This window comes from Fukomys damarensis, unplaced genomic scaffold (genome assembly GCF_012274545.1).
Source record: "Fukomys damarensis isolate Sample0158 unplaced genomic scaffold, DMR_v1.0_HiC HiC_scaffold_39, whole genome shotgun sequence".
Classification (NCBI taxonomy): Eukaryota; Metazoa; Chordata; class Mammalia; order Rodentia; family Bathyergidae; genus Fukomys; species Fukomys damarensis.
In genome coordinates this window covers 81,926,547-81,950,755 of record NW_022900951.1, presented here as the reverse complement: position 1 = coordinate 81,950,755, position 24,209 = coordinate 81,926,547, and the positions used below count along the sequence as shown (strand labels likewise).

The following is a 24,209-nucleotide window of genomic DNA, read 5'->3' as shown; positions in this document are numbered from 1 at the left end:
ACACAGAGAATCTGTGCTCTCCACATCACAGTCATGTCCATAATCAAAAAACAATTCAGGACCAGGGATTTAGCTCAGATGTTGCGCTGCCAGTTTCGCAAGCATAAGGACTTGAGTTCAATCCCTGTACCAAAAAAAAAGCAATTCATCCTTTCAAGCTCCAACATTTTCTATGATTTTTTTCCAGAGCAATAAATAGCCATTGGATTACTGTGTGGCTATAATACAGAGCCCTAGACAGCTGTTCTCTGAAGAGGCAACATCTAAGCCATCAGAGGAGCTAGCAGTGGCCTAGAAAGGTATCAGAAGAGAGACTACAATAAAAGCACTAGCAACCGTATCTGCTATTCTGGTAGTGACTAGCATATGGGGCAAAATTCAGGTGAAGGATTTGTCATCTGGCAACATATAGATGCCTTTTGAAGGACTCAGTTTTCCTGGGCCCACTCAGGAGCTGGGTAAAGCAAAATCTTTGGGTTCTATCCCACTGGTTTCCCCCTTAAGTGGTCGGGATCCTCTCCCTGAGTTACCACTGCTGTGCAAGGCCAAGAAAAAGACTTCTCTCACTTCACTGAAAGCTCAATGCCTTGAAAGAGAAGGAGCTGATATCCCCAGATCACTTGAATTTAACACTCCTGACACTCTACAATTGTATTCTTGAGTTTGTTCATGGATTGTTCTCATGTTCTGATTCAAAATATGGCTATGTGGAGGCTCAAGCATATCAAATTCTTCTCCTTGGCTTCAGAGTGACTCTATATCATCCCCAGGAGCACTAATAAGTTTTTGCTGTTGTTGTTGTTTTTGTTGTTTTAATACAGGGTCTTACTATGTAGTTGAGACTGACTTGGAACTCACTGTGTTGCAAGCCCAGGCTGGTCTCAAACTCACAGCGATCCTCCTGCCTTAGCCTCCCTAGTGCTGGGCTTACAGACGTGCGCCACCATGCCCAGCTTGATAAGTTTTGGTTTTTAACCACTGCCTCTCTCAGTCTGCAGCATGGCATCTTGCTTTCCAGAGTTCTGGTCCACTGTACTGATGCTCTACTCACATACATTCTTGACAGACTAGGTTGCTGCCAAGTTTCTGAAACCCAGAGGAAAAGTTCCATGGTTTGGATTCCTGTGTCATTTTGAGTAGGCTTTCCAATCAAGGCCCTATTAAGAGTCTCCTGATTGCCATCTCATTCTTCTTTCTGGCTTTCCTGTACAGTTGTCTGAATTGTTTCTCCTTGAGGGCGGATTGCCCTTTTCTGGATTAGAATTTTGCCTAATCCTTTGGTCACCCTCCAATATTTCTTTCTTCTCGAGTACTTGAAAAATGAAGCAAGTTCCCCCTACTGGAGGCAGAGGGAAGATTCTTACCTCAAACTTCATCTTATCAGCCTTCACAGAGGCAGCTAAGCACAGACACAAATCTTTGGGGACTGGCAATGACCTCAGCAACAACAGTGGGATTATATTTTCTTTCACCAGTTTCAGGATTAATTGCAAAGACTCTTCATTTGCCTCCATTTCAGTACCAACTAGTTTCATTTTTACACACAATTTCTCATTCAATTCTGGAGCAGCCTCAAAATCCCCTTTCATTTCTAAGTATGGCACTGTTGGTTTCTACCACACTTTCAGATATGACAATGCTGGTTGCTATGGTCCTTTCTGGATAGTTACTAATGCCAATAAGGGTACTAGATATGTCTTTCTGGCTCTAATTTTATTTATTTATTTTTCTCTCGTTGAGTTTATTGGTACATTTTAGGTATACAGTACAGTTACATTCATCATTGGGATCTTGTACCTTTACATGACAGATCTTGGTTCTCATTTTTTTCCCTTGTCCCTGATGGCTCTAATTTTAGGTGAACATCACAAGTTGGGGTTGCACCAGTCAATGGTGGGATAATATAACATTCTTTAGCCAAAGCTAAATGAAATGTGGTTTTACTAGAACTTTTACAGAAGCTATGTGAGGTATTAGCCATTTTGGAGTCTTCTGTTAATTAATTATCTGTTTTCACTTGAAGTTGAGGCTGCTGCATCTCCTGGTCAGATCTGGGTAGTTCACCTGTTTCACTTAAGCCAAGGGAGGCTGTGCAGAGTCTTCCTTTATAGTTTCCTTTTCTGTAGTCAATTATTTCATATCTCCCTCATATTTTATATTCATCTCTTCTTGGGGATCTAATCTATTCTCATTACATTGTTCTATTTCTGTAGCAACATCTTCCAAGAACTGGGAATCTGAGCATTTCTCCACTCCCTCCAGAAATTGGCAAGAAATATCATCTCTAGGGAACAGCTTCTTTATATCTATAATGACAACACTTGAATCCTCTGCAGTTGGTTCCTCCCAAGCTACCCTATCCTTATGTTCTCAATCTGAATCAAGTATTGGCAGTTTTTTGGGAAATCAGTACTATTCAGACTGATTTCAACTTCTATAGCTTCTGGGCATTCTTGTTTGAGAGTTTCCTTTTGAACATACAACTCTTGAGACTGAGTTTCAATCAGAGAAATGTGCAATGGAACATGCTCCATATTTTCTTCTTTGGGATCCTCCCCATGACTTTCACAAGGCGTCTCAGGGATTTCTCCTACGTCAGACTCTGAAGGTCCTTCCTTTGGGTGGTGCTCTGTAACTTCCATAGCTTCCTCCTGATCTAAGACACTAGAAAGTTTCTCAGTTTGAGTAACTGGAGAAAGAACTGTGTCACTCCATGAATCACATATGAGGTAAAAACAAATGTCTTTTGCTAGAGTTTCTTCTCTGCCTTTGCAACCAGTGCCTAAAATACTAATGTGATCCCTGTTCTCTGTGTCATCTCTTTTTGTTTTACCATCATTCTAACTCATTTCTACTTAGTCATTGAAGGATAGATTCATCAGGATATTATCATTTTCATCAGGAACAAGTTGAAAATTGAGAACTAAAGACAAGGGTTCAGTATACTCTTTTTGTGTTTTCTTCATTTTCATCAATCCTGTGAGAACTCATGATTTCCATCTTTGGGGACTGACTATATTAATTTTCAGAAAGTATCAATTTGTAAGAATCCCCTGTCAAACACAGCCTGAAATCCTCAGTAGAATTTTTTGGTTCAATATTCAAAATCTTAGAATACTCAAGAGTCAAATATGAATTATCCAAATCTTCACCTTTCTTCCCATCATTTGATCATTCTTCCAAACTTGATGATGGAATAAAAATGTCATGTGAAAACTCAGACTGATATAGGATAGGAAGGGATCCAGGGGTAAAGAACTGTGTGCTCTGAGACACTGATTTTGAATCTTTGGAGATATCGTGATATAGTGCACTCAGGTGGGAGAGATGTATTTTCTTTTTGCATTAGTTTGTCAACTTAGAGTTTTTTTGTGTGTGAAAGGATTCTCCTCAGATCACATTGACATATCCACTGGCTCATCTTTTCTCCCTTCTTGCTCTGTGAGACTGCTAGGAATGAGAAAGGGGTAGATTGGCAACCATATGGGGAAGGAACAGCTAGATCTGAAGAATTCGTGGAAAGACTCTTGAGTAAGGGACCTCTGAACACAGAGCTGTAGGAGGTTCAGAGGCATAACAGGTAAGGAAGTCCGAGAACACCCCCTGCCCCAACTTCCTCTCTTAAAGAAGTAGAACATCCATTAGAAGCTGTTTTATTGCCTTCATGGAACAAGTATTCCTGAGTTGACAAAATCTCAGGCTCTGGTGATTTCTGAATATGTAATCCACCTTCCAAAAATTCTTGAGCAGACATTTGCTCTTTTGCTTCCATAACAGCAAGAGATACTTTGGTACTAGAAGCCCTTGCATATGTTGGACTTTACTCTCATACAACGCATACAACTTTACTGAGCTGTGATGTCACAGAAATGTCATTGCTGTGCTCTCCTGCCATAGGAATATGTTCACTGAACTATTCTCCAGGCTTAATTTCAGTATCTGCACCCACATCAGATATCCTGGAATAGCCAGAGTTGGTGGTTATTAATTGTATTCTTTGCCTGCTTCATATGGCATAATATGTTCTTCAACATTGTGACTCTGGGAGAGTTGAAGGACCCCAAAGCCCAAAGCAGGACCCCAGCTGTGATAAGGCAGAATCTTTAGCACCAAGGGCGTGTGGATCATATGCAGTATCTTCAACCACTTCCTCTTTCTCCTTCTCTTCTGGCTCTTCTTCCTTCTCCTCTCCCACAGCAGGAACAGGTTTCAGTGACATTTTCAGAATCCTGTTTGTCTTGTTTAGCTGAGGTAACAGTTCAATGATCTGACTGATAGAACTACATGTATACAAATGAGAAGAATGCTCAGAGACTGCAGCCTCGAATTCTTTCAAATGTTCAATGAACTCACTATTATTATCTCCTTGTTCTTCTGCAGCTGTTTGTACAGGATTGGAAACAACATTCAACACAAGGTTTTCTTTGTGTGTCAGTAGATTTGGAAGGTGTCAAGAAAACATACTAAAGCGAGAACCAGAATCACATTCTAAAACTTAGCTTTCAGGCCAAGAATCTTTAATTTTCAGGCAAAGAGCATCTTGCTGAGAGAAGTCTGAATCCAAATGGCTTCCAACAGGATCCATTTGATCTCCAGGCATCCTCGCAAGATGGCATGCTCCCCAGCTTTCTCCAGCTCTATCCCCAGGTCATCTCTGTTGCTACTGCAGCACCAGCTGTGAAGACTCCTTCTTCTGTAGCTTCTGGCTTCAAAGAAAGGAATACTGAATAACACAATCTTGGCCTGTTTGATCAGTTCTTTGCAAAGGCCTATGAAGTTCAAATAATTTTATTCATCATTGACTGTTAAAAGTTCATAATGAAAATGAGAAATCAATAAAACAAAACTTGTGTTTCTAGTTCACAAAAGATTGAGGTATGTTCTTTAAAGAGGAATAAAAGATCTTGTTCTCCATGTAGAAATCCCAATGACTTTTCATATAAAAAAAATCTCACAAATATTTACTCACTCAAGAAGGACAACTCCATATACTTATTTGAGGAGTAAGCAGGGAAAAGATTATGTAAAAACAAGATATTGCTGGGTAGGACACGTAGAATTTATCTATACTTCCTCTGATTAAACAGGAACTTCCAAGGGCATATATTCTTCACATTTTGTGAAGAGGTACGTGAAAATTCCTCTGAGGTGTGACAGGCAGCTCCTGAAAGAGTATCTTGGAACTTTTGTTTCTAGTCATGAAGGAATAAATAGTCCTGGACTTAATCTCTCACTATATACAACCAGGGAAGTAGGTAAAAGACATGAAATAGTGGTTTACACTTTGACGGGACTTTGATCTCTGAGACAGAGGAAATAAACAAGATAATATTGATAGCTATTCAAGCTTTCTGCCTAACATCATTTTTGAATTTCAGAGTAGAGTGGGGAGAATCCACACTAAACAAGGCAGCTTCACTAATTTGAAGAGACGGGGGTTAAAGTTTGAAGAGGCTGGAGATGGAGTGATTTGCAAGGTAGAGCATTAGAGAAGATGGAACTAATATGAGAGAGTTTTACCAAAATGTACAGTAGCCTGCTGAATCTTTGTCATAATATTAAACTGCATACCCTATGGATTAAACTACAAGAGTGGCCAAAGATGAATTATGAGAGAACTATAAATTGAGCAATTGCTGCAGCTCACACAGGCTTGGAAAAATTTTGAATTTTGATCATGCATAGTGGGAAGGCCTCATCGAGTACCCAGTAATAAGTAGTGAATGCAGAAGAGTCTACCCTAAGAAATAAAATGTGTGCATAACTAGGAAAAACTCAGCCAGGTGAAATAGATAGAAATGATAGATAAAGAAGATATAATGATCATATAAAGACTGTAAAAGAGCTGTTATAACTAGGATCAATAATTTAAAGGAAAACATAAAGATAATGAAGATAGAAATAAGAAAACATTAAAAACTAAATATGTATAGAGCTCACTGATAGCCTCAAAATAAATGTAAATATTCTACAAGAAGAGAAAAAAGATGAACATTAAGTTAAAAAGACTATCATAACTTCAAGCAATAAATATAGCACAACTGAACTATATCAAGGAATAATCTGAAAAAATTAAACAAATCATCAGTGACATGTAAATCAATGTCCAGGAATCTAATATATGTATTTCCAGGAAGGGGAGAGGCAGACAAATCATGCAAAGAAATATTGTCTGAAAGAGTTCTAAATTTGACTGAAGATACCAAACACAAATTTTAGAAAGTTGATAAATGCTGTGTAAATAAAAATGCCATATCAAGATAACCACCGCTGCTGAAAATGAATGAGAAAAATTTAAAGCAACAAGAAGCATAACAAGGGTTCTTTGCCCTCAGAATGCATCATTTCTTTAAAATCCTTGGTTAAAATGTAAACGCTTTTAGAGAGAATAAACATTATACAATTAAAAGTGTCCTGGGGAGAGTTTCAGGATTATTTAAAGATAGGATATCTGATGTAGAGCAGGGCTCTGAAGGAATGAGACACAGATTACACAAATATGAATAGGCCCTGAAATATGAAGGAACTTTGGGTAACATGTCATGAGGTGGAGATGTAAAAAGATATAGAAGCCAAGTTTCACCAAGTATGAAATTTGTATTCAAGATGATGATGGTCTCAGGTTGATGAGTATCCTTGAATGAGGGGCTTATTGTTAAAGAGAAAAGTTTTATTTTTATAAATTTTAAATTGAATATCATTACCACAAATGATGTGACCAATAGTTTAAATATTTAAGACATGGAACAAGTACAATAATATAATGAAATTATTATAGATATGTATTTGTTAGAGCAACTCTGGCTGCAGCAGCAGTCAAACCAAGAATCACCAATGGCTTAACACCATGTAAATATATTTCTCACACAGTTAGAGACCCACCTCCAACATAAGGTTCCTGAGGTTACCTCTGCTTTCAACTTCTAATCAGTAGATGGAGGAAGAAAAAGAAGATAGGATTGTACAGAATATTTTTATAGGATACTCCTCAAAGTGGTTTGCATTATTTTCATTTATATTCCACTTACCAGAAATTCAGTCATATGGCCAGATCGATATTTAAGGGAAATTTGAGAATGTATTCCAGTTAAGGGAACTGAGTTCAGTGAGCAATTAAACTAATTAAACTGTCTCTGCCACAAAGCATAGCATTAGTGGGAGAAATGTGTGTAGGATTGGTTACCAAGAAATGCTTGTCACAGGTTTAAGAATAATAATTGACATATTTAGTAAGCGCCTACTATGAGTTAGGCAGTATGTTAAGCATTAGAATTAGAGCAAAACTGTAATTAACTCACTACCTGTCTTAGTCATCCTGCTGCTGACACCTATAATTTAAAGGAGGAAATGTTTATTTTGGCTCACAGTTTGTATAGGTTTCATTTCTCAGTTAGCTGTCTCCAAGGCAGGGTAGCATGGCAGAAGGGCGTGGCAGAGAATAAGCAGCTCATGGCATTAGGAAGTAGAGAGATCAACAGAGGAGTGAAGGAACTATAGTCTGGGTCAAGTCCCCACTAACCCACCTTCTCCAGCAAGGCTTCACCTCCCAGGTAACATTTAGGTATAAACTGATGAGTATTATGCACCCATAGTACAATCATCTTCCTAAAATCCTATTTTTGAGCTCATGAAACTTTGAGGGGACTTCCAGATGCAAACTTATGACATTCTCCTTCATCTAGTGATGGTTTGCTGAGGGCAAACAAACAGCTAACTTCTGAAATTCATAATAATAAATGTATGGGAACAATAAGTGCAGAGAATCGAAGGTCTTTTTTTAAAGAAAATTCTTTTCACCATTCCCCCAATCTTTAGCTCAGGAGAGATTATATTTTTCATTGCATATTAGGGGAACGTGAGCCAAACAATTAAAGAGAAGGGAATTTATAACTGTTGTCACTTCCTTGTTGCATTGTGGTCATTTTTATTTGCAGCTCAGCAGTTCTATAAACTTTATAGAGCTAAATTATTGCTTATTTAACATTTACTAAACATTCTGCTTTCTATTCCTTACCAATATTTTGTAAGTGAATGGAAGCAGAATTTTTCTTAGCTATTGAGTAATTTACTTTTAGGTCTGCTGTTTGAGGGGTGTTGTTTCACTAAAATGGCCAGAGGTGAGAGAAATCGCGAGTTTAGTGAAACTGGTCTTATCGAGAAAGGCTGAATTTTAAAGTGAAAGAACTCTTTTATTTTCATTGTAAAAGAATGAGGTGTCTGTGAAGACTGGGTACGAATTTTTCTTTTGTAAAATGCATAGTCTTTCATTCCATTAGCATAAGTAATGTTTTTAGAATAACCCTAAAGATAAGCATTTCAGAGTCAAATCAAAGCTTGAAATTTTGAGTACAATACTCTTTAAGGCATTTTCTCAATTGCTCTTTAAAACTAGCATGAGGGCGTAGAAAGAGCATTAGGTTGGGTGTCGGGGTAAAAAAAATGGAGTCCAGCCTTGCTGCTATTCACTGTAAGAACATGGACAGCACATGTCTCCATTTCACCTGTCTTCACTCTAGTTCTTAAATGTGCAAAGTATACTAAGTAGGGCCAGTCATATATGTGCATATGTATGTATGTATGTGTGTGTGTGTGAAGGGATAGTGTGAGAGTTCACTAGAATGCACAGTGTTTCTTTCTTTTAGCAGAGAATTGTTACAAAAGTGATATAATTTTAATATATAGAATACTGTAAAACAAAAGAAAAATTGTTTAATTCTAGTATGGAGAGATAACCACTTTGGGGTATACCCTCCCAGAGTTTCTGTCCCAAGGAAAATACTACTCAGAATCTTTGTCACTTAGTATACCCTAGGACCACCCTGCATTTTAAAAATCTCTGATTCTCTAAAATACATCGCATTTTGGAAAACAAAAAACAAGCAGCCATGGGAGCACTTTTTCACTATTAATGTTAGAGACATCAGCTATTTTCAGTTTGAAAGACTATACTTACAACAAAAATAAAAGGAACATACCAATGAGTCCAGGGTAAGAAACAAGGATTATATGAATAGTGCTTAAATAATAATAAAGATAGTGAAATGAATTGTATAGGAAAGAAAGATTTACTTCATAATTTATCTGAATATTTTTCGGACATAGACAATGGAATATAGCTTTAGTGCTCAATTCTATCCATTTTTTCTGTGTCAGGAGATGTTTATAGAAATTTACAAAGCTCATTGAGTCAGAACCCTAAGTGGCACTGAGAAAAATTATACTCAGAGATGCAAGTGACAGTAAAGAACACGAGACACAAAAGACTTCACAATGACTGTGCTAACTGTAGTGGAAAACACTCAGAAAGACAGATCCCACTGAATCATCTGCCCATTTTTCTAACAACTACCTATCCCCCTGGCTGTCCCTCTTTAATGATAATTTCAGGGTTTTCAGGTATTATCTTCTGGAACTATAATGCAATGTAAAAACCTTGTTTTATATAAGAGTTCCATTCTCAGACTCAGAAATCATTCCTAATATAGAAAGATGTCTTATTACTAATCAGAAAAGTTTCACAGACATTGTAACCTAGCGGGAGCATACACAGGTCTGAGCATCTAGAGAAGCAATCTGAGCATATAAAGATAGATGTAATAATGAAATTGGCTAGAGTGACTGGAGCCCAAGATAGAACCAGATTCTAGGTTAAGTTTCACAAATAAATGTACACTTCAAATGTCAAGAGATGATACAGGCTGGATTTTCTATAGTAGACACTGATACGGAGCTTGGCATGCAGGATGTTTATTAGGGATCACCACCTGTGAAAAAGAGGGAGCACAATGAGGAAAGTTTAGCAAAACTGTCATGTAGGCCAATCACACAGAGAGCTCTGAAATAAGTGTGGTTCATCAGCATGTCGAATGATGGCATCAGACAGTGGGGCTTGTACATCCCCACTGATGTTAGTCACTGGAGTGGTATTAATACGGGAAAAACATCTTTCCATAGCTGAGACAAATCCCAAAAGAGGCAGTAGGAGGCTGTCTGTTCATAACCCTCCTTACTGATCCAACAAGCCCTTCTTTTAAGGTTGCTCTGGGAATCACATTTGCTGTCCACTGTAAAAGAGAAGTGATGCGGGAACATATTGCATTAGAAGAAAGTTAATGGCTTCTATTAGTTTAACAACTTACTTTTTTTAAGAACAGTGACAGATAAGAGTTTAGGTAATTAAAAAATACCAATGCTTGCTGTGAAAGAAAATTGCAGAGAAAAAGACTTCAGCCATTGTTATTAATTCAGTGACTATAACTCAATAATAAACACACACAAACACATACTTGCACATCAGAAAATAAATAATATGTTATTTCATGCTGAAGTTTGTAAGATAGTATATTAACTGCATTTTATCCATACCAAGAAAGAATGAAAACCAGTTGAGTTTATCTTTTATCACAGAATCAAAGACTCAGGATGGATTTTTGGATAATCTTTTTAACAACAAATTCAAATCATTGCTGATCATGAAAGAGGAAACCAGGATAAGTCCATATGTTTAAATATATAGTAGAAAAAGAATGACACAAAATAGTGCAGGGACATAAAATTGTTGACAAGATATTACCATTTATTTACAATTTGCTAGAGACTTGTTAAATTCTTTACATAAATTATTCTACTAAATTCACTAACAATCGATGGAGTAACTATTTTAATTATCTTTATTTTACAGATGATGAAACAGGCCATAGTCATACAATTAGTAGTAGAGTATAGATTCGTAGATGACCTTCTTACTTCAGAGTCTACCTATACTCTTAACTTCTCTGTGACTCAAAGAAATAAAGTAAAAGATCTACACAAGGGTTTAGATAATTGGTCTGCTAGATACTTCTCCAATATGCTCTTTTCCTTACTCTTTACATGTCTAATCCTTATGCCACTTCTTCAAATAAGCTTTCCTTGATGTGCTCTTCCAGACTAGTTTGGGTACTTCTGTTATATTCTCTCAAAGTTCCCTTACTTCTTCAAGGAATACATAATATTAAAAGATTTTTTTTATTTCTTGCCTGTCTTCCTATAATAAATCAAAAGTCATAACAATAAAAGTCACATTTGTTGTATTCATTATGTCTTCCTAAGCTATTTGGTACTTAAGATACTATGAGCTTGCTTACTGTCACCTATATTGGTAGCTCTATACCTGCATGAAAAACTACCACAAATGAATAGTTTGTATATGAACTATGAGGAAAGATGTCATCTTAGAGAGTATAAAATTTATTTCTTTTGGAGATGCTCAGGTCAAAATGGGCCACAATAAAAAAGTTTGAGAAATAATTTAATGTACAGAATTTTTTCTATTCTTAAATGCACAGTGACTTTTCTACCTCTCACATCAAGATATAAAATATATTTTCCCCCTTTGAAGATAAGGTTGGTCATGCAATTTGCTTTAGCAATGAAATGTTAGCAAATGTGACAAAAATAGATACTTCTATATTACAGGCACAATAAAACTTGTCCATTATTGAAACAGTATCCTACCATTTGGAGTTTGGAATAATGTTCTTGAAAATGAGAAACTATATGGGGAGAAATGAGCCAACATCAAATATGCAGTACTATGAAGCTACTATATTCATAGATATAGTTAGTAGATAGTGCTAAGCACCTGACATACAAGCAAGGCCACAATTATATCATTACTATATAATAACAATACCAAAAACTAGTCACAAGAGTGATCCCAGCTAAAACAAGGAAAACTGTCTTGCTAAGCTTTGCCCAAATTGTTGACCCGTAGAACAATAAGCACTAATATGCTGGTTATTTAAAGCCACTATATGTGGAGAGATTGATTAGATAGCATAGCTAGGTAAATCCGAGGATGCTGTAGAAGTTCTTTCAGCAAGAGGCAGAGGGATTTACTCAATGACCTTATATGATCCTTTCACTATCAAGAACCAATGATTATAATGAATGCATTTTTCAAATACTTAAATGTAATTTCAAGTGACTATCAAGTCCATTTGTATTAAAATACACTATAGATGATATTTATTAATTTTTAGATGTATGGCATATGACATAAATAACCATTTAAACATTTAATGAAAGCTCAAATAATTTTTAAATACATTCACTAAATCCTTCCTAGCAAGCAAAAAAAATTTAAACTGAAATCTTTCTTATGGCCTGTACAGTGTCTCTACTTACAGACTGTAAGAGATATAATTCACCCATAAAAGACAACTGAAATATGTGGGCTTCTTTGAATTGCTTTAACATTGTGCACGGGGGACTAAAGAAGAAAATTAACTGCCATATGCTGCTTCATTCAAAGTATCAGATGGATAATAATAAAACAGAAAATGTATAAAATCATTTAGAGCAATTTTAAGACCATATGTTCAACTACACTGACAATAATCAATGATAATATATTTCAGAAATAGAAGTGGAGAAAGGATAATTTAGTTCATTATATTAGATGTTAGTCTCCAAATCATTTGAAAAATTCATAGACATATGAAAAATGCAGTTTGTAACTAGAGATAACTAGACCTTCAATAAACATGAATTCAATTACTCATGGGATATATTTGTAACACAACTTAAGTTTCTCCTCCATCAAAGGGAAGGTTCTAAACTCCAAGTTTTCAGTATGTTCTCCAAGATATACCACAATTCATGAAGATTCCTCCTTCTGACTGCATCTATCCATTTATGTGCTTATTCTGTAGATATACTAGTAGGCACCAAATATTATTTGCATTACAGAACTCTATAAATTTCTTCAAACAACAGGAACCCTAGGGCTGACTTTCTTATTTTCCCTCCTTCATCTTTTGATTTCAGTGATCAAATTGTAATGCTATTGCTTTTTCTGTATGTCTGTTTTAACAACTAAATATAACGAAATGTAATTTTATTAACGAAATATGAAGCTCTGTGAGGATGTGTGAAAAATGTGAAGAAACATTGTATCAAAAGAGGAAACATATTAGATTCTTAACAAAATACATGAATGACGAATGAGTGAAGGAATGAATCAAAAATACTATGTTAATCATAGCATTCAATGTACATTCCGCAAATATCTTTGGAAAAGCAAGGTGCTCCATCATGATTTAGATGTATTATGCCCTTCAAAATGTGGCGCTTTTGAAAGTTGATTGAGACATAGTAGGCAATATACTCATCAGTGAAATAGTGCACTGATGAGTACATACCTGACTCAGCTGTTCAGAGGTAAGGCCTGATTGGAAGAGATGGGTTATCAAATGTGTGGTCAGGAAGGCTTTATTCTTGTCATATATTCCTCTACTCTCTTTCTTTCTCTTTTTCTTTTTTTTAAATTGAATTTATTGCTACGTTTTAGGTAGACAGTACAGTTACATTCATTATTGGGATCTTGCACCTTTACATGACAGGTCTTGGTTCTCATTTATTCCCCTTGTCCCTGCCCTCCCTTCACCCTGTCTGTTTCTTGATCAATATGAATTGAACAAGTTTTCTCCACCATGCCACTTTGCAATTCTGTTTTTGCCTTGGAGCCAGCCAACCATGGACCGACTCCACTGAATCTGGAACCACTTCTCCATTGAGTTGTGGATGTCAGGTATTCTATTCCAGTGAAAAGGAAGCTAACGAATTCAGAAAATTAGTACCAGGAGTACAGTCATTGCTTATTTCCCCCAGAATAAGACCTACCCAGAAAATAAGCGATTCCATGATTATTCAGAATGTGTTTAGTATAACGCCTACCCCAAAATAGGCCCCAGTTAGAATGGTTGCACTTAATATGTCCAGATGTATTGAATATAAAACAATATTAATATATAAATAAATAATATTATTGATGTTATTATTTGAAATAAATGATAACATAAATTATTTGTAAATACCTAAGTGAATGCCTTTGGATGAGAGGTGTCTAGGTAAACAGATGAATTCCAGACTTACTGCAGAATGACCAGTCAGAGTATAGATGCAATACACAAATAATGTGTGCACTTAATAACTAATGGAAATGCTTGGTCTAATATGAATCATTATAACTAAATACATTGTGTATTGCAATATATAATGGACATGCTAAATGTACTCATATGAAATAAAGGAACATTTTATGAATTTTGTGCCAGCAATGTTTTATAGCTTTTGTGTGGACCATTATTCCTGTGATTCATTTTGTTGACATTCCTGCATGTAAGTCCTCAATTAACACTTGACTTAATGGAAACTTTGTGAAGACTAGCCTGCAAGAGCTCCTGCCTTCGGTGAAGAATTTATAGAAAAAAAAAATCACTGACAACTGTGTTGCCAATGTGCTACGAACAGATCATGTGGACAAGAAGTGCTCATTTACAGAGTGCTCTAAATTCTGCATACAAGAGACTGAAGCCAACATTTATACAAGAAACAGAGTCACAAGAAATTCAGGCCAGAATTTGGGGTTTAGAGAGTTACAATAATGTTCCAAAAGATGAGATGAATGTATCAGAATAAATGTAGATTTTGTATATGAATAAGTGAAGATTGTTGCACATAAATATAGACTGTTTACATGAGAAAAATAAGACATCCTCTGAAAATAAGCCCTATGAATCTCACTTTAGAAGAAATATAGTAAGTTGTTTAAAAGCCTTTGGAAACAGTTTGCAAGAGGGGTTGAAAAGATCAAGAGATGCAGGTTAGAGAAGGCCTAACATGGTTTTTTTCTGTTGTTTTTGCTTTTCTTCATTGAGTTTATTGGTACATTTAAGGTATACAGTACAGTTAAATTCATCATTGGGATCTTGTACCTTTACATGACAGGTCTTGGTTCTCATTTTTTCCCCTTGGCCCTGCCCGCGCTTCACCCCTCCTCCCCTCCCTCTTTACAAACACTTCATTTCCATTTTTTCATTTTCTCATATTTTTTTTCTTTTCCCTTATTAGCTTTCCCCTACCCTTCCCACGTTCCCTACACCATTAGCCCCTTTCTTCCTATTTCACATTGTCCATTATATCATTAGGATCTTATTACTATTATAGTTTATTCACACCAGAGAAACTATTTGGTATTTACACGTGTGTCTTATTTATTTCACTTAGGAGTATATCCTCGATATGTATCCACTTTCCTATGAATGAATTTAATTTCTCATTCTTTATGGCTGAGTAATATTTCATTTTATAGAAAAACCACATCTTCTTTATACACTTTCCAACTTGATGGGCACATGAGCTGTTTCCAAGTTTTAGCTATTACAAACTATGCCACTATAAACATAGGTGTGCATATATCCCTGTGATATGATTCTATTAATTCTTTTGGAAAGATACCCAGCAGAGGGATGGCTGGGTCAAATGGAACATCTAGTCCGAGCTCTTTGAGGTATCTCCATATTTATTTCCATAGTGATTGCACCAGTCTGCACTCCCGCCAACAATGGAGAAGAGTTCCTTTCTCCCCACAGTCCCACAAACATTTGTTATTGTGTGATTTCTTGATAGCAGCCATTCTTTGTGGGGTGAGCTGGAATCTCAGTGTTGTTTTCATCTGCATCTCTAGAATGGCCACTGATGTGGAACATTTTTTCATATATTTACTTGCTGCTTTTACTTTTTTGTCTGAGAAATGTCTGTTCATTTCAGATGCACATTTTTGAATCAGGTATTTTATTTGTTCTTTCAAAAAAACCAACTCTTCTATTTTTTAATTTTTTTGTATCATTTTCTTGGTTTCCATTGCATTGATTTCTTCTCTAATCTTTATAATTTCCTCTCTTGTTCGAGCTTTGGGTTTTTCTTGCTCTTGTTTTTCTAGGAGTCTAAGTTTCGTCATTCGTCATAGAATTTTCCATGTAGAAATGCTTTCAATGTGTCCCATAGATTCCTATATGTTGTATTGGCATTATCATTTATTTGTAAAAACTGTCTGATTTATTCTTTAATTTCCTCTGTGATCCATTGATTGTTCAGGAAAGTGTTGTTCAATTTCCATGTGTGGGTGAAGTTCCTACGGTTTCTTATGCTATTGATCTCCAGCTTGATTGCACTATGATCTGATAATATACAGGGGACAACTTCGATTCTTTTGCATTTATTCAGACCTGTTCTTTGAGCTAGTATGTGGTCTATCTTGGAGAATGACCTATGTGCAGCTGAACAGAATGTATATTCTGATATTGTGGGTTGGAACACTCTATAGACATCTTTTAAGTCCATGCATTCAAAATCTTGGTTGAGTTCTAGTATTTTGTTGCTGATTTTCTGCCTAGATGATCTGTCTATTTGTGATAGTGGGGTATTTAGATCCCCCACTACAATTGTATTAGGGCTTATTTGGCTTTTCATGTTACTTAATATTTGTATTATATAGTTGGGGGCATTAATATTTGGTGCAAATATGTTTATGATTGTGATCTCTTTCTCTTGAATTGTTCCCTTTACAAGGATATAGTGGCCTTCTTTGTCTCTTTTAATCAGTTTTGGTTTGAAGTTTACTTTGTCTGCAAAAAAGATTGCTATCCCTGCTTTTTTCTGGGCTCCTGTAGTGTGGAGAATTGTTTTCCATCCTTTCACTTTCAATCTATGGGCTTCTTTTTGCACTAGGTATGTTTCTTGTATACAACATATTGTTGGATTTTGCTTTTTAATCCATTCTGCCCAAACTTTTCTCTTGATTGGTGAATTGAGGTCATTGACATTGATGATTATAACTGATATGTACTGACTTATTATTGTCATGTTATTGTACTTTTGTTGTTCTTCTTACTTTTTCCCCCCTCTCCTTTTAATTTCTTGCCTTGCCTATTTGATTTGGTCTGTTGGGCCTCATGGTTATTGTGACCTTCATTGTCTTTTTCTAGGATATTTTTTAGAATTCCTTGTAGTGCTGATTTGGTGTTCATGAAGTTTCTCAGGTGTTCTTTGTCATGGAAGTATCTTATTTCCCCATCCATTTTGAAAGAGGGTTTTGTAGGATACATCAGTCTAGGCTGGAGGTTGTTTTCTTTTAGGACTTAAAATACCTCACTCCAGGTTCTCCTTGACCTGAGGGTTTGTGTTGAAAAGTCTGCTGTGATTCTGATGGGCTTTCCTTTGTGTGTAATTTGTTTCTTTTCTCTCACTGCTTGTAGTATTTTGTTCTTCTGGTGAGTTTCTGGGATCTTGATTAATATGTCTAGGTGTAGATTTGTTTTGATCATGGCTAGCTGGAGTCCTATATGCCTCACTTATCTGTATGTCTAATTCTTCCCTTTTGTTTGGGAAGTTTTCTGTCATTAATTCTATGAACAGCTATTTAAGTTGTTTGTATTTTCTCCTATACTTCATGGATTCCTGTCAGTCTTATGTTATTCTTCTTTGCACCATCTAGGAGTTGTTGGATTGATTTCTCATGATCCCTTACTGTTTTTAAGAGACCTCTCTTTTCATGGTCACTGACTGCTAACCTATCTTCTATATCTGAGATTCTATCTTTGCATTCTTTTATTCTGTTGTATACAATTTTGATAGTTTTTAATCTCCTGAATATGTTTGAATCTGTTTTATGGATTCCATTTCTTTCCTCTGTTGGGCATTCATTATTTCCATTTCTTTCTTATGCTGGGTGAGAAGGCCTAACATGTTGAGAGCAGCACTAGCTGTCTGATTTTTGTCAGAAGTTAGCAGACTTGAATGCCGATAGGAATATGGACAGTAAAGGCCATATTCAGAAGGTTTCAATTTATAACAAGGACTCCACTGGCCACCGGACTAGAGGTCATGTGTGTTAACCTTTGGTAGAAAATTTCTCTAAGTGTGGCCTATGTACTAGGTTTTTAGTGTTCCTGAAATTAAGGGTAGCAGACTAATTAATATGCTGGAGGAAATTTCAAGGCAGCTCAACATTCAGGCTGTGGCATGATTACTTCTGACTGCATTTAATCAGATCTACATTTAGAATCAGGATCAAATTTCAACATGTGAAAAGTTTGATGTTTCATCAGAAAAGAAGTGTTTGCAAAGTAGAGTATGGTTTCTGGAAAGATTAACACTATAAAAGAGTCAAATGTTTTATACAGGCACAAGAAGAAGGATGCCTTGAGAGCATCTTAGAAATCCGCAAGACCCAATCTATTGCAGACACACGGGTGAAAATTTTTAAATCTTTCATTTGAGAAGAGAGTCCATGGGGCTGGATGCTGCTCATCCAGTACTATCTAGGGAAGTATATCCCCACGTTCTCATATACTGGTGCTCAGAGGCCACTGTAGCTATGTATGCAAGGGTCCTGGCTACTGCTCAAAATTGGTGACAGTTCATGGCATTCATGGAGAGAGACCATGTGAGGTACAACCTGCAAAGCCAGAGGGGCAAGGCTGCCCAGGCCTTTTGGAACTGACATCACTACAACTTGCCTTGGATGCTAGATACAGAACTACAGGATTTATTGCTTTACCAGCTAGTGTTCAGTCTTGCATCGGTCTAATTTCTATTCTACTATTCCTATCTTTTGAAATGGGAAAGTTTACCCTGTGTCATTGTGTGCTGGAAGTATTTAACTTCTCTGATTTTTATAAGGGATCATAGACTCTCAGCTATAAAAAGTCTCTCTCCTTGGGCTGGCTCAGCTCACTACCTATGGATTTCCTCAATAAATGTTTCATGTTTCTGTTCTTGGGTTTCTATGGCACATGTGGCTTCACTCTCACTGATCCTTCTTATGGGTTCCATACTGTTTTCCATAATGGCTGCACTAATTTACATTATCAAAAACAACATGCAAGAGTACCATTTCCTCCACATCCTCACACACACTTGTTATCTTTTGTCATTTTGATAATAAGCATTTAATCCCTGGAGCTTTGATTTGCCTTTCCCTGATGTAAGGTTAGCTTTTCTATTACTACAATCAGATAGCTAAAAAAAACTTATATAAAGAAAATACCTGTTTAGTTTCTGGTTCTATAGGTTCCCGTCAGCTTTAGGTGGCCGTAAAACTTTGGGTTACCAGATGGCAGTAGTGGAGAGTGTGTAACAGCAAACTGCGCACAAGACCTGGGAGGCACAGAGACTGACATACTGGTGTCCCAAAATATGCTTCAAGGGCATGCTCCCAAGGGCTTAAGGATATCCAACTAAGCCCTACCTCCTAAAGGTTTCAGAACCTCTAAACACTGTCACCAAGGGCAATAAGCCTTTATCAATGGAGTACTGAGAAACACTCATTCAAATCATAGCTTTCTACTGTTGGCTCCCAAAAGTTCATGCTCATCTAACAATATAAGACACATTCATTTCAAATGAGAGAGCCCTAATGTTTTAAATGTTCTTGCATCTGTCAAAAGTCTAAGACCAAAGTTTTCCTGAGACACAAGTTAAACTCAAGGCAACTGTTTGCATTAGTCACTTTCCCATTGCTAGGACAAAATATGTGATACCTATAACTTTCATACGATTCAGTCCATGGTTGATTTCCTTAAAGACAAAAATGGCATGCTACAAGGGCCGAGTAGAGAAATGCTGCTCAATCCATGGCAGTGAATAAGTAGTAAAAGAGAGAAGTGAAAAGATGGGGACAAATGTATATACTTCAAGGTCATGCCTTCAGTAACTCACATTTTCCAACTGTTAGATTACCCTCGCCTTAAGAGGGCTGTTACTCACCTTCCCATAATTCCCTGCATCTCACCTAAAATGATGGCTTCTCCCACCTACCAAAGGACAGCCTTTTTCCTATGCCTCTTTTCCCACCAAAAAGTAACCAGATACTTGCAACCTCCCAGTAACCAGTGATGCCACAATCCCCTCCTAGTAATGTCACAGGCTCTTCCAATCCCTTAATACTACCTCACTTAACTCCACCCTAGGTCCTTTAAGCCACACCCCAGTCCTATAAAAGAAGCTCGCTGTTAGCCATATTGCTCTCTCTGTCATCAGAGATAGCCCAGCAGATGGTCCTTACAATAAAGGCCTATAGTGGTTCTGGCCTAGCCTTGGTGTTTGGCTTTTTTACCCGAAACCAACCAGATCCTAAGTCCTAACAATATATTCAGTGATGAACTCATTAAGGGGTTGATTGACTGACAGGTACAGCACCTCACGATCCAATCACTTTTGAGAAATCTCACCTTTGAATCCAGAATTTTGGGGGACATTTTAAATCAAACCATAAGTCTGGGAGCTTCTGCACAAGTCAAAATACAAATTATGTACTTCCAAGTTTTGATGTTGGGACATACATAGAGTACTATTCCTGTTACAAATAGGAAGAACAGAAAAACAGAAAGGAAAGATTAGACAAACAAGACTGAAACATAATAGTAAAGCACTATGTGCACCCAGAGCATACTGTTGTAGGGTGTTGTCTCTGAAGAGCCAGGAAAGCTTTGCCACTATCAAGTTTTGGTTGCAGCCCATGTGAATTCTCTTTTGGCTTGGCTCTGCATAGTACCTGCATTTTCCTTAGTAAGTATTGCATGTTGCCCCATTTCTATCTTTCTTAGGTCTACATTGCAGCTTCATTCCCAGAGCTGTACTACAACTTCCCCATAAAGGTCTGCTTATAGAGACTAAAACCCCAGGGAACACTGACAGGATTCCCAGGCTTTACTTTAATATCTTTTTTGAAGCCATACTGAGCACATAGCTCTTGAATTTTGGATGCCCCAAAAGCCAGCCCCTTATATATGATGCCAACGTCTGTGGTGGGCATGAACTACACCTAGGCATATCTGAACCATGTCTGCATCAGCCAGAGTATTTCACTGGGTGAATATAAAGACCAAAGCTTGAAGTGGTACTGACTTTGGAGGGCTCTCTGAGGCTCTTTTCTGAAATGACTCTGCCCCTATAAAGCCTATGAAAGAAATGCTATGACTACACATTCAGCTTTGGATGGGTGTGGTAGTCCTGCAGATTTCTGAGATGCCCTGAACATAAACAAAATATAGTTGGTTTCTTTTTAGTACCATTATTCTCTTTATCAACCTGACCCTCCATGGCCACACCTGTACATGTTGTGATCAAAATATAGGGTGAATATTTAGATTTTTTTTTAAACATTGCAGTAAAAGAAACATTAACATTAATCTCCCTCAAATACTATCCCACTTATCTCACCATTCTTGCCACTTTCTAAAGAAGTTCTGGAAGTCAACTTTTATGTGAGTCTTTACAAGGTGTGATAAAAAAAAATTGATGAATGTTACAGCCAAGTGCAATCCAATGGAAACTCAGGTTTATAAAAATACTACAATTTTTTCATCCATCTTATTTATTGGATCTGGTACCATGCAACTTATCCTTCCTCCCCTAATTAAAAAATGAAAGGTAAACATTTTGAATCAATTCAGGGCACTGAGGCAGCAATAACAGTGCAATTAAGGATGGTCAAGAAAGAGGACTTCCAGAACTGATTCAGAAAGTGGCAAAAACCATGAAATAAATGTGCTTGATGAAGGGCTAATAATTTGAGGAGGATTTGTGACACTGTATCTTTTACTTTTATCTTTTAAGATTGCAATGAAGTTGCAACCTTTTACTGAAATACTTTGTTTTTATTCTAAGCAATCACTGAATATCTTGACCACACCTCATACTTCTTTTCCAGCCAGGTTTGAACTTTTCAAATTCTCTACTCTGATATTTTTTCTCCCGATTCACTCTAAAAATTGGCTTCAAAATCAAAAGATGCCCATGTTGTAACCTAAATAACTTGCTACCCATAAATTTCCTCTACCAAATGAACTATTTCATTACCTCAGCATCTCAAGATTCCTAGGACATAAATTAAATTCAACCAATAACTTTTCCGTGATGGAACCAGAATAGCCTTTTCTTCAAACAATAGAGTCCTCATTCCCATCTGAAATCTCATCAGCATTCTCTTTACTACCCACATTTCTGGTCTTATGAGTCACCACCAGAATTACGTGTTAAGCTCCACTTAGCAACAGTTTAGGCTTTCGCTAGCCTTCTCCTCCAAAGTCTCATAAGCTTCTCCTATAAACCAATTCCAAATGTCGTTGCACATCTTCAAGAATATAGCTTTAGGAAGACCTCACGACACAGTATCAACATTCTGTGTTTTATTATATTATGAGAAGAAAATATTGAGGCAATTAATTTATATACAGATATTGCTGAATGTCCATACTACCAAAAGAAATATATAGATTCAGTATAATCACTATCAAATAATCAATGACTTTCTTCACAGAACTGGAAAAAATTTCTAAAGTTCTTATGAAACCATAGACAATCCCCAAATCACCAGACATCTGCAAAAATAACAAAGCATGAGATATCACACTGACTTCACTATATACTACAAAGATATAACAACCAGAACAGCATTATAGGCATAATAACAGGTACACAGACCAATGGAAAAGAACAGGGAGCCTAGTAGTAAACTCACACATTGACATTCAGTTGATTTTAACAAAGGTATTAAGAATACATATTAGAGATAGACATTACATATTAATAAATTATGCTTGTCATATGGGGTTTCAACATGCTAAAGTGTGAAGTTAGATCGCTATATCTCACTGGTTACAAGAATCAACTAGAAATGGATTAAGGATTTAAGTTTAAGATGTGCAACTATTGGAAAAATGTATAAGAAATGCCTCTGGATTTCTACAAATGGCTAGGATTTTCTTTCTAAGATAAGATATTCAAAGCACAAGAAACAAAGAAATTGAGGCAATTGAGATTAGATTAGGGTGCCATAATAGGCACAAAAATTCACTCAAAATGGATCACAGTTGTAAGACTTAATCTCCCATTCTCCACTTAAATTAAAGTAGGTATTCAATCTCTGTGGTCTTTGCTTTCAAATATCTCAGGCTGACCATATAGGAAACTTTAGACCCTTAGCCAGCCTTCTAAATAATATGAGCTTTGATGCCATTTAGAAAATAACTTGTCAATAAATCAGCACATCTCACATTCAGTGTATTTTTACAGATCCAATCTGATATCTTTGGAAGAGAAGAACAATATGTGAGGTATAGGAAAATATCAGAAGTGTTCTCTTAGGTTTCTTCAATTCAAAGCAATAATTCAAATATTTTTTCCAACCTATATAATGTACTGTTTCTCAGTGAATATTTTATACAATTGTATTTCTTTTCTCCTATGTCTTACAGAGTTGGGCTGTATACAATAGTATGTACTCAACACTTAGGGGTTCATTGATTTTTTTGAATTTTGTAGGTGAGTCTGCCATTTACATAGGGTTTAGAGGAAACATGCTGTCAGGGCATTTCCTTATAAACATTTTCATAAGGATTTGTTGTTCTATGCTTTTATAAAATGGCAGTATTTAAAGAGATCAATTTTGGAAATTCTTCTAAAAATCTGAAAAGATTTTTCTTCCCAATTAATGAATATATCTATAACTGTTATAAGAAGCCTACCCTTTGTGTGAAGTTGAGGATCTTGAAGTGCCCTCCTTATAGATTTTGGATTTTGTCCAGTAGGCAAAATGACTGAAGAATTTTGAAGAAGGACATGGTATAATCAGAATACTGCTTTAGAAATATTAAGTGGGTGGAAGACAAGGTCAGAGAAAAGAGGAAAAAGGAAAAAATAAGAGATAATTTGAATTGTCAAGGCAAGAGGTGAAAAATGCTAAAAACTAGGGAAAAGGAAGTGAGAAATGAAAGAGGATACTGACTCAAGAGAAACTTTAGGAGAAAGCATAAAGGAAAATTTAAAAATTTATCACTTTATTTTCCTATTTGGTCCATGTTACAGCTCAGCATTCATGACCTCGCCAATCTGTTCTAATTACTGTTTCCAGATTTACTTTTCACTAAGCATGCCACATGTCTCATTCTACAAACTTTCCTGGATAGCATCCTTTTACTCAAGGATAATGTACTTTTGTACTTATTCCCTTTATCTCTACATGAAGAAATCTGGCTTAACTTTGAAAGTCCACCTCAAATATCGTCTGTCCACCAAACCTTCCTGATTTTTCTGCCACAACAATTAATTTATTCCTGAGCAATTTTTTCATAGCATTTATTTTTTACTTCTGTCTTATTACTCATCTGACTTTGTATATACATTTCATAATATTCTACCACCCCCAAAATGAAGTTTAAATGCCTTAGTATGGTGTACAAAGCTTTGACACACATTTAAAATTTTTTTTATTATACATACTGATTACATTCATTGTGGGGAATTGGTACATGTTTCTAACATATCTCAGTTCCTTTTTACCCTTCTCCCCCACTCCACCTTTTTTTTTTTTTTTTTTTTTT

At 36.3% G+C, this 24,209-nt stretch overlaps 1 protein-coding gene and 1 pseudogene across 1 annotated transcript in view; both read right to left on the bottom strand.

Moving 5' to 3' along the window:
• LOC117284729 overlaps nt 1-4,600 on the bottom strand; it is a 6,495-nt pseudogene extending 1,895 nt beyond the window's left edge.
• Il1rapl2 (interleukin 1 receptor accessory protein like 2) overlaps nt 1-24,209 on the bottom strand; it is a 1,183,927-nt gene that overhangs the window by 203,530 nt on the left and 956,188 nt on the right. The window lies entirely within an intron of this gene.